This window comes from Carcharodon carcharias, chromosome 17, assembly GCF_017639515.1.
Source record: "Carcharodon carcharias isolate sCarCar2 chromosome 17, sCarCar2.pri, whole genome shotgun sequence".
NCBI lineage: Eukaryota > Metazoa > Chordata > Chondrichthyes > Lamniformes > Lamnidae > Carcharodon > Carcharodon carcharias.
Window position 1 is genome coordinate 56905497 of NC_054483.1, and position 12602 is coordinate 56918098.

The window sequence follows — 12602 nt, forward strand, 5'->3', positions numbered from 1 at the left end:
ATGCTAATGTTACAATTCTTCTGTGCGCTCATTGTTTCCTTGTTTTAACTTGCTTTATATGCCATTCCTTGTTTTCATCTTTCATGTGGAACTTTGTAAAAACTTACTTTAAAAGCAAAAAAAAGCCCCTAATAGTTTGTGTGTCAGCCTGAGAGTAATCAAGGAATAAAAACAAAAAGTGCTAGAAAAAACTCTGCAGGTCTGGCAGCATCTGTGGAGAGAGAAACAGAGTTAACGTTTTAAGCCCAGTAGTTCTGTAGAAGAGTCATATTGGGCTCTGTTTCTCTCTCCACAGATGTTACCAGACCTGCTGAGTTTTTCCATAACTTTCTGTTTTTATTTCAGCATCTGCAGTATTTTGTTTTTCCAAATAATCAAGGAAGTCTTTTAAGCAAAATCTTCTCATAATTCTATGCTGGCCGTATCCCATTCCATTATTGTGTTACCAATATCTCGAGCCTACCTCGTGGAATACTTCTATTTCTAAAGATCCAGCTAATGCGATTGTAGTTGCCTAGGTTTGATTCACCACCTTCTCCTCTTCCGAACCTTTATTAATGCCTCCATTTCCCCACTGATTGCCCTTCAACCTAATTCCAGCTACAGCTCCATCATATTGCCAGTGTTCTGTGAGCTCACCAACGTTAGTGACTTTCTCATGATTTGACAATGATATAGCCAATGTCCTGCAAATTTTCTCTCTGATTCCTTTCAGAACAATAGAATATATATTATGGTAATTATTTGTCTTCCATCTGCTAACACCTGAACTTTATCTTCTTTAAGTTCCCTTAACACTTATAAGTTCTACTGTTCTAACTACCCTTTCACTGCTTTAACATTGGAAGAAAACTTTTGCAATGTCCTTAATATCTTTGCCTCGACTCATTTCTTTACTCCCCTTCTACATACCAGCTAAGTGATTGATCAAGAAGGTGACAGGTGGAGCATAATATAGGGAAGTGTGGAACTATCCGCTTTGGTAGGAAGAATAGAAAATTGGAATACTTTTTAAGAGAGCCTGGAAAATGTTTTCATTCAGAGGCATTTGGATGTCCTTGTGACACAAATCACAGAAAGTTAACATTTCAGGAACAGCAAGCAATTAGGAAGGCAAATGATGTGTTAGCCTTTATTGCAAGGGAGTTCCAGTGTAGAGGGAGGAAATCTTGCTGCATTTATAAAGGACTTTGGTCAGACCACATCTGTAGTGTACTGAGTATAGATTTAGACTCCTTGACTTAGAAGGGGTGCAGTGAATTTTTACTAGATTAATTCCTGGGATGAATGTGCTGCCCTACAAGAAGAGAGTGCATAAGAATGATATTCTCTCGTGTTTAGAAGGGTGCTCATTGGGACATCTAAAATTCTTTGAGGGCTTGACAGGGTGTAGATGGAGAAGCTGTTTCCAGGTGGAGAGACTAGGGGCAGAATTTTCTGTGCCCACTGGTATTGTGTATCGTGGCAGGCGTGACCGGACAATATGGCGGGAAGGCCAAAAATTGGTTTCATAACATCTGCATATCATTATACACCCAGCTCACTGGAATCAGCCCCCATGCTGGATCATCCAATTATGTCAGCACGATTGCATGCCAACGTGTTTCACAGCTGAACAGAAGGGATGTGCACTTAGCGAGCTATATATCACTGGGGACTTTGAGGCTTGTTTGCCTACTTTGTTTTAAGCAGCACTCGTGGTCATCAGTGTCAGGCTTCACAGGCAGCACAACATCACTTTTAGGGGTTCCATAGGCAGGTCTGTACTTATGAGACCATCTGGAAGGTGGGCGTGGCTTTTCAACGGCTTACTTGGGGAACAGAATAAGTGGCCTCAGGCAAAGGAAGAGGCTGCAGGGCCAGGGTATTACTGTGGAAGGGGAGTATCCCAGGGCATGTATGGGGACACATGTTGGTCTGTGCAAATGATCCAAGGAGGGTGAGGGCTGAGGAGGCATTCTCCAGAGGAGATGAGACCAGATGAACATGTGAGGGTGAGTTTGAGGGAATGACTGGTAATGTCCCTTGAGCTGGCAGTGAGTGAGATGAATGTGTGATGGTCTTGTGAGTGTGTGAGGTTATAATGATGAGATGGTTGTCTTACCCTGGCAGCACAGCTGGGATCATTCATTCTCTTTCTGCACTGGATGGCTGACCTCTTCTGTGCAGTTTTGGCACTGACCACCTCTGCCACCGCCTCCCAAGCTGGGGTGGTGACATGGATGGGCCTCCTGCGACCAGAGCGGGGATAGAGGACATCGCGGCAGGCTCCAAAGGTGTCCAGAAGCTGTCCCAGGAATGCATCACTGATTCGGGGGCTTCAGTCTCCTTGCCTTTCAGGACCATGTCTTCTGTGCAGCAGTCCTGGGCTGGGAACACTGAGAGGTGTGCCTGGCTGCACTTTAAATATGGCACCCAGCAAGAGGAAGCAGTGAGGTGATGGTGTGGCGGGCAAATGAGAGCCCTCTCACCATCGAAACAGCGTATTTCCTGGGAATGCATGATTAATGAGGCAGAATTGGGATGATACGCCATGAAAAGCCGTCATTGCGGCTGGCTTTTGAAATCTTTTTCCTACCCACCACCACGCTTAGTGCCAATCTGGGGTGATTCTGCCCTAGGAGCCATGGTCTCAGGTTCAGGGGTCAGCCATTTAGAATTGAAGTTAGGAGAAGTTTCCTCACTCCGGAGGCTTGGGAATCTTTGGAATATTCTGCCCCAAATGGATTTAGACCTTCAGTCATTGAGCATATTCAAGGCTGAGATTGCTAGATTTTGTCAGCAGTAAAGGGATATCGGGATGGGACAGGAAAGTGGAGTGATAACTTCAGTGGTTTTATTAAATGGCGGAGCAGGTTTGAGGGGAATAAAGCCTAATTTTGCTCATATTTCTTATGTTCATACGTTCTTCACAGGGTTGAATTTTGATCACCCAGATTCATGCATGGAAGCTCCACTCTTTCCTTTGTGTGCTATTTCTAAGCAGACATTAATCTGTTTATTTTAAGTGGGCTGATGCTTGCATAAAAGTAACAGATTATGAGCATGTTAAGCTTTTCTATGTGAATACACCAAGAGAATTCCTACCCCTCCATCACAAATATCTATTTTTTTCCTAGCATTCTCGCTCTTTTTTTTTTCTGAAGACTTTGGAAGAAATGGTAACTCACTCCACACAGTAGAAATGGGCTGATGTGCCATTAAAATAGCTGCGCAAGAATTACAGCTCCATTCCTGCTGATTCATACTTGCTGTTGTACCTTTCTTTTAGGTAGCTGAGGTACCTACCTGCCTCAGGCAGGAGACTCATATACACATGTAAATCCCCATTTATTTTGTTGGGACTCTGATAGCGTGTTAATGGCCAACTGAGCAGGGTATTCACTGATAGAAGAAGACACCCTTCAAGATAAGTCATAACCTTTCATTAATAGGACCAAGATGATCAGGAATGCTCTAGCTCCCAGTCAACATAAAGAAAGACTGGGCCTCTGCTGCCCTACTTCCCACCCATAAAAAGGCCCAATTCTACACTCCACTTACCTTGGTACCAGCAGGTCACCTACAAGCTTTAGCTTACCCAAAAGCATTTTTTAAAGCATATCTTCACGCACCTTTTTTTCCCTTTGGGGAATAATGGGAGATGGTGGAAGGATTCCTAGCCTGACTATCAACCCATTGAACCGCATATCATAAACGTTCCTTCTGTGGTCAACAAGTCCTGGTGTGGGACTTGAACCCAGAGTTAGGGATGCCACCAGTGTGCCATAAGCTGCTCTGAAGCCAGTAAGATGCCGGTTCCCACTTATTTCAAGCAGACAGCTAGCTGGTGGGAAGGAAATGAAGTCCGACTGTTAAAATATCCTAGACCTCAAACTGGTCAGACGCTTAACCTATTTCCAACCCCCCAGGAGAAAACGCACTCCCAGCTAAACTCCCCCCTTTGTATAGTTTGCTTTTCTTCTTTTCACCATTTTAATGGATCTCTTCATCAATTTTGGATACTACTTGATTAACTGGTACTTATTTTTTGTGGGCATGTACTGATGCTGCACACTCAGAGGGTGGAATAATACGTGGGACCAACATACTCCAAGCCGACATGCCCTATAAAGCTCTGTGGGGCCGGACTAACAAGGTGGAAGTCCTGCCCTCTGGAGCTGCCAGCCAATTGGATTGGCCCGCAGCTCCATTAGCCCTGGAAGGTAGATATCAGTGTCAGCTGCTGGGACTGTAGAAGGATGTGAAGATCAAGGCCCATGGATCCTCAGAGCAGCTAAGTCTAAGGTCTTGGGCCAGGAGGATTTGGGTAGGTTAGGTAGAGGGGCAGGGGGGAGGGGGTGGGTTTAAGGGAGGGAGCAGGTAGGAAGGAAATGGTGATTCGACCCAAGGGGGGACTGTCCTATGATCGGCAAAAGGCAGCCCCCAAAGTGTGAGCCCCCCCGACATTTCCTTCCCACCCTTTAAGCATTCCAAATGTTTTATGGCGCAGTCAGTGTATTATCAGATTCAGTTGGCTTGATAACAAACCTAATTGACCCTTATAGTGGGTGGGTTGCCCATCTCCTCACCACCCCTGTATTTTGGGGAGAGCTTAGGGGTGGGTGGGATGGTGGTAGGATGAGCACGAGCACCCACCCCATTTCACATCGCCCCCACCCCACCATCCCCCACCCCACCGATGGGAAACATGCCCGCCGGAGGCACGTAAAATTCGGCCCAGAGTTTTAGTTTTAAAGCAATAAGTTTTCCTTGACTGAGGTAATCTTCAGCATTATTTCTGTTAGTCAATTAATTTGAATTCTTCTTCATTATCTTGAAATCTTGGTTATTAAAATCATGTATATTTTTCTGACCCGACTTGCTGATGAATATTAGAGAATTGCATATTTATACTTATTGTACTTTTGTTAACATTTGTCATAATTATTGTTTTACTGTTCTACTTTTTGTTACCTGGTTACTCTCATTTCTTCGTTTTTGAATTATATAACAGAGTTTACACCTGGCTAAGAAAAACAAGCAAAAATATAACTAAAGAAAAGAAAGTCAGTACTAGACTGCATACATAATATTGCAGCAATAACAAATGATAATTGAAGATTATCACACATTTGAGGCAAGATTATTACACCAACCAATTACACAGCTAAGTTTAATGGCATGGTAAATAATCAAGAGAGGAGCAGAAAATTGCAAAGGAACATGGATAGATTAAAAGAATGGACAAAACTGTGGCACAAGGAGTTCAAAAGATAGATTCTGATATTTTCTCAATGGTGAGGAGTGGAAATTTGGGTGAGGCAGAGAGATTTAGGGTCCAAGTACAGAAACCACCAAAACGTTAGTGGACATCTACAAATCGATTCATGAAGTGTTGACCTTTATCTCAGGAGACATGAAATGCGAATGGGTGGAAATACCAGTGTCAGATTTCTGGTTAGACCCCATGTAGAATGCTGCATTTGGTTCTAGGCACCACAACTCACAGAGGGATATATTGGTTTTAGAGCAGGTGAGGTGTAGATTAACCAGAGTGATACTGTGGGGGGTTAAAGCGTTAAGTTGTGGGGACACGTTGCATAGACATGACTTTCTTTGAATATAGAAGATTAAGAGGTGATATAATCAAGGTGTTTGAGTTGATTAAATTATTTGATAGGTAGATAGAAATAAACTACTTCCTCTGGTGGAAGTGTTTAGAACAAGGGAGCTAAACCTTAAAATTATAGGTAGGCCATTCAGAGATGATGTCAGACAGCACTTCATCACACAAAATGGTGTGGAAATCTAGAACTCACTCACCGATAAAGCTATTGATGCCAGGTCAATTGAAAATTTCAAAACTGAAATTGATATATTTTTGTTAGGCATAGGTATTAATGGTTACAGAACAAGGTGGGTAAATTAAGTTAAGATACAGATCAGTCATCTAATTGAATGGTGGAACAGGTTTGGGGATAAATGGCCTCTTTCCATGAGAGAAGAGGATAATGTAGTAAAAGTTACATTAAGAAATAAACCTAACACTGGAGCATGTGGGATCATAAGACAAACTTATATTAGGAAAGGTTTTCTCCCTGATTTTAGAGTTCTTAAGGTTAATCCAACAAAGGGAATGAGAATTTAGGGTAAACCACTGAACATTTCATCTGCAGGAGGATAATTGGGAAATAATAATATCAGGTAGAGAAAGGATAGGTGTAGCCAGCCTAATGGTTGGGCAGGCCCCTACCCCCAAATATATTCAGATAGGGGAGCGAGAACAGGTCCATCCAGAATACCACCAAGACGAATGACAATGCAAAGTCCCAAGGGTTAACTTAAAATGCTAGGACAACGCAGCATATTAACAAATAGCAGCTTAGTTGGTAGCTTCTCACTTCTGAGTCAGAAGGTTGCTGCTGGATTTGAGTGCATATTCTGAGCCGACACTTCAGTGTGATATTAATGGGGTGCTGCATTGTGTTGTTTTTTGACTGAGATGTTGGCAAGCCCATGTCTTTATGTTCAAATGCATGTAAAAGATCCTGTACTCATGTGGAAGCACTGGGAGTTTGTCCCAAGATTCTAGCTTACATTTGTCTGTATAAGAATAACTGCTCTTCAAAAGCAATTCATTGGCTATAAAGTATTTTGGGACTTACTGCTATTGAGAAATGTTGCATTATAAATGCATGCTTTCTTTTACTATATTATTTTACCCATTTCTTTCATTGCTTACCAGAATTACCTTCATGTACCACTTGGATATTTGTAGAGAGCAGTGTTTTATTTGAATAGCATAAAAAATTTGATTTTCATCAGCTGGATATATACTTTGTTCATATCCTCAGGTTTCCTTAAAAATCAAGTTGGAAAGTAGCAGTATGTTGAACTTTAAGTCCAAATATACTTCAACACTAATTTGCCACCTTGATCATAAATTTTCTTGGCAGCTCAGCTAATGTTCTGCTAGTCATGTTTAGTGAAAATCCACTTCTATTAATGTCAATGGGCAGGATACCCACAATAGGTTGTCTGCTGCATGCGAGGGCACATCATGACAAAGGGTTTCTAAAATTTCACCTACATAGAAATCTTCTAGAATTTCCTTTACGGATTTTTTTTTACACTATGGTTTTGGTATCGGTGCAAATCCTTCACGCTGACACTGCACTTATAACGTAAATACAATCTGAATCTGGAATCTGTGCTTGAGCTGACACTGGAACGAAGCAGAGTAAGAGTCCCTGGAGGAAGAAGTGATACTCCACATCATTTTGAAGCCAAATCATACCTTAATATCCAAATTATAATTTGCACATTCAGCTTTGGTACAGAGCCAATAAATAATTAATATTAAACTTGTAGAGTGAATGCCCCTTTACTTTTTAAGGTTTGATCAATCAAAGCAAGAAATTTTTGCTTATTTTTCACAGTCCTGTTGACTTACTGATCAAGCATAATTATTTCTCCAATCATGGAGCAAAAAGATTCTCAATTTGTCATGCTAGAATGAATTCCTGAAAATAATACCTACCTAGCGTCATGATTTTCCCCTCTCTAAATTAAATATTAACCCGTTGTCCAAGTTCCTGAATGGAAGAGTCTAACTGCTTCCAAGCCTTTGGTGATATTGAGTTGGCTATTGGAAGATGCATCAGCCCCATAATCTGAAGGAAAAATTTCTGGGAAAAGACACTGAAAACAGAGACTAGTATAAATCATTCTCAAAGGGAATGTACTGGTGCTACAATCCACTGTGCAGCAGACTGCATGGTTTAAGTGTGCCTATTTTTTGATTCTGCACATAAGTTCAAAAACTTGGGATGGGATGGCAGGAGAGTACAAAAAGTCTTACTGTAGAGGTAAGGAAAGGAATAATTGGAAAGCAAGTCATCACATGTTACTTTGTCTTCACCACCTCTACCAGAGCTGATCACCCATCCATTGTGGAACTTATCCAATTTTCATTGCATTGATCCTCCAAATCCAGCTTGCTAAATAGTTGGATGCAATAAACCTTAAGAAATTGACTTGCAACGCCATATCCGGATTGAATTTGAAATTAAGTGCAACTGATAAGGAAGAGTTGGAAGAACTGATCAAGTGAAATTGCATTTATAGCAAGGATTTCACATGCAGCAGATTCAAGAAACCAATCCAGATGGGCATGGGGCGCATGGATATTCAGTACATGAAATGCCCTCAGGAAAGTAACCAAACAATCAGTAACAGGCTGCTTCCTATGCAAAGGGTGATTGGAAGGATATACACATTAAAAAAAAATTTGTCAATGCACATTTGTGAATATTAGAAAAACAGCACAGAACAGTATCTTGGTGAAAAATGTTCATCAGAATTGCATTAACTGATTTAAAAAGTTAGAGCACCTATTTGTTGATAAAGTGCACCAATATGCCTTCGAGGACAATGAACCTTGTTGCTGTATGCTTCATGCTGGCCTTTGGCTGTCACTCTGCTGGCTGCTCTATAACTGTGATAAAAATGTCCTGGTCTCTGATTTTTTTTAAACAAGTGTTTGTTCGTAAGCTTATGTTGAAAGAATCAACCATGTCTGTTTGATTTGTTAATAAAATGCATCAAATACAATGTGAATACTTTAGATTTCAAATGGCTATTATTTATAATATCTGCTATTTTATTGCACATCACCTCAAAATTACTTGTATTTTTCAGTGTGGCAACAGACATTATTCTAGGTTTGAAACTTATTCTGACAATTGGTGACAGCATACTAGGAGAGGAAATGAATATATTTCTGGATGACATTGTTTTTGGACTTGAATTTTGGATACCAATCTAAAAAGAATCAAGACAATGTGAAAAAGCATAAATACAGTAAATTGAATTGGGAAGAGGATAGTACTCCACAGAAATTTAGTTGAGGATATGTGGGGCATAGTGTCAAAACTGCAAGGCTAACAGCAGATGTGGAGCTTTACTAATGATCCGGAGAGGCGGTAGAATCTGAGTTACAGCGTTACTGCAACCTACTCCAACTCACTCATGTCCATTGTGATCCCATGTGAAAGTGGGGCCTGCCAGTTTAAACTCTCATCAATCTGAGATGGTCAAATTTTAAATTGTTCCGCATTGGATTACCTACAACCTATATCTAATTACTACGACCTTTTAACTGCTAAAGTATAATAAATAGTGAACGTACTACAGTGTTTTAACAATTATAATCAATGGACCTGACAGTTATAAAGTCAACAAGTATGTCATTGAGGCTGTTAATTTCTTAGATTAATTATAATCTTGTCATCGTTGCTCCATGAAAAATGCCATAAAAGAACCTAATTTAGATGCAATGGCATAATGGTTGGATTACTTTTGTTTTATTTTGACAAATTTCAAAATGGTTGATAGATACTGAATAGCAGCATTTAGGCATCCCGTGTTGCATTACTGATTAGCCTGACAACTCAATAAACAAATGCTTCATGATCTGTGTGACAAATTCAAAAAGGATAGATTTTACAAACCTGCTTCTTTGGCACAGATCTCAACATGTTAGGAGCGCAGGTCAGTGGGCCCAGTAAGATTGCCCATATTACTGGGAGCTGACTTGGTAAAGCTATTCCTGAGAGCCTGACTACATGAGCACTTGAATGTATGCCATGCTTAACTTGTACGCTACTGCCATCTATTGGAGCCCTGTCAGAGAAACACTTGATATAAGTTAATTTGTAAAGTGTAAAGCTATTTTTCAATTCACATGCTGCTTTGCTTTTCAGCAAGAAAGATCCCTTGTGTCAATTCTCTTAACTTCTCCATAAAAGCTGTAAAGTTAGTCCAAAGGCATTATTTGGGATTGTTGACTTCCTCTATAATTGGCTGATATTACATTTCTCTTTTGCATTGTTTGGTGAACCATGATTGGATTTGTGAGCCATTATTTCATTGTCTCTTGTTACCTGTAAAGAGGGCAGAAATGAAGTGTAACCACTCAAGTTCAGTACTTTTTTTGCACCATCTGCCATTCTGGTTTCTGCTTTCCATTTTCATTTTCCAAACTCAGACATCAAATCAAGGCCTATTAAGGATAAAAGACTAATAGCGAAAAAGAAAACAGCTTTAGCAAGAGGAACCAGATCACCTGTAACTCCCCCAGCCATTGAACCTGGAACCCCTTCCTTCCCAGCAATAGGAAACGGACTCACCCCCACCACAGTGAGAGGAAATAGACACCCCTCCCCCTGCAAGCAACTGGAACCACACTTCCACTACCCCACTCCCCTCCTCCCATCCAAACTAGGACCAGAATTTCCCCACCTAAGCCCATCCCATGCTTATCCCCAGGAGACAGGAACCAGACTCTTCACTTAACTTTGCCCCTTCTACCGGGGAGCAGGATCCAGGCTCCCCAAAGCCCCAAAAACAGGATCTGACTCTTCAATCACCAACCCCCTCCATCAAACAGGACCTGACAATGCCACTGCCCTGCCCCACCTTCCTAAGAATGGGATCCTGAACAGCCCCCTGTTTCGTTGTGTGGTTGGGGGCTAAACAGGAGTTTTGGGGATTGTCTATACCCTCAAAGTGTGCTGTGGAGTCTATGGTTTTATAAAACCATTATTCTTTATTTACAGTGAGTGTTTACACATTTGGAACTTACATGAGGTTGGAGCTTCTCCCCCCTCTAGATATTTATTACTTCCCAGTCAAGTAAGCTAACGTCACATCAGCATCATATATGCCCCGATGAACCCTTTACTCTATATCTCCCCCCAAGTTTTTATCCCCATCATTTTTACACTCTCCTACATCTACCCCCAAAGTTTCAGACTTCACAGGGTTAGTTTCTGAGCTGATTGACCAATCTTCCTGAACTAGTTCTGATCTCCTTTTGAGGATGAGGATATTCCACACTCTCTCATCTATCAGTGTGAGTGTTCTTCCCCTGGGTGGCTGTAGAGCTTGGAGTAAGTCTTTTTTCTTCTTCATCAGAATCTGAGTACTAAGCCTAAGTTTCTATCAGCTTTCTCTCCAAGGATATTAAGGCACTGCAATTTCTCCTTATGATAGCCTTGTTATCTCCACCACCCTGAACTCTGTAGACACCATCACCATTGCCTCAGCAGCATGAAAAGACAAACTATTTGATCCTTTGTCAGCCATGACCATTCACCCGGAAGGATGGAGGTTTGGAGTCACGAGTCGGCTGGCCTTCCACCAGCTGCGCAACTTGGAGGCATCCGCCTCCCTTCCTTCATCCCTGTCTCTGACAGCAGCCGGTGAAAAATAGCACAGGATGAATGGCAGCTCCATACATTGCTGGGATCCCGATGTTATGAGACCCATGATTCAGGAAGAAACCTGCTGCAATATGGGCTTCACCATATTGGAGAACACAAGTGAGCATTTTAGACATTCAGTTGCCGTATAATTATTAGGGTATCTCTTTAGTTGGTTAAATGTGCTGACCTTGAACTCCACCCATCCAAAAAGAACTCCCTCCCACCTCGAGGATCCACACTTACAGAAGATCTGTGTTGCCAAGAACAGGCTTGAGAAAATGCTGTGCATAAGTTTTCAGACATGCTCCACCACCTTCTACCCCCCACCCCACTGTCAACCACCAATTTCCACCCACAAAATATCACCATTCCTCTCCCCTCTGTCGCCTTTGAACCTCCCTGCATTACCCTGGATTCTATAACAATCTACCCCTACATGCCTTTCCTCCCCTCAGGGCCAACACCCGTTACTGTCCCCATGTCCCCATACACACCCCTACCCTGCCCCCTCCTGTTATCCGAGCCGCCTGTCCAGTCCCCCTCTGGAACCAAACATTGAGACCTTCGCCTACCAGACTCTCACCCCGAACCTGCATCCTAATTCCCCTTCCATGACTGTTCCCTCTTATCACTATACTCTGAGTTCTCTCCAACCTGGACCCCTCCATTGACACCATCGACCCCACCCTCCAAAAAACCACCACCACCACCCCCCAACCTCAGAATGTAAGCCTGTCTCCGCTGTCCAGTCTTGGCACAGCTTCTTATACAAGAACCCAAAATCTTGCAGCAATACTCTTAAAGGTCGGAGGAAGCAGCATCTATGTACCCCCGAGTCATAGATGAAGTGAAGCTCACCAGGTGCACGCTACTATATACAGTCGGGAAACAGACTGTTCTAATAATCCACTGGTGGGGCATTGAATTTGGGGGGCAAACATAATTCCAGTGATTTGGCCTTTTAAGGGCTTTCACGAGATGCAAATGAAGTTCCCAACATAGATCAATGAAAAATAAGATGCCTTAAACCCACCATCAAAGTCGGGAGAACAAAATTCCAGACCAATTTCCTGCTGGAGGGAAACTGACTTTTTCCATCAAGTCAAATTTTGTGCCCCTGCCCGACACAATTTTCGTCACTGATGGCAAAAAATTCTGGCCAATGTTCTTGGATTTGGTGATATTGTTCATCTCGTTGCTGGGCATGCCTTATCACTGCAACTTTTTTGCAATAGCTGATAATTACTGAGTGATTAAGGCTTCAGCCTCCTCGACAAAATATAAATCCTCTTGTTTGATTCCTTTTGATGGCATTCATGATAGTGTGTCTGCCATTGTTTGATACTTCCCTTG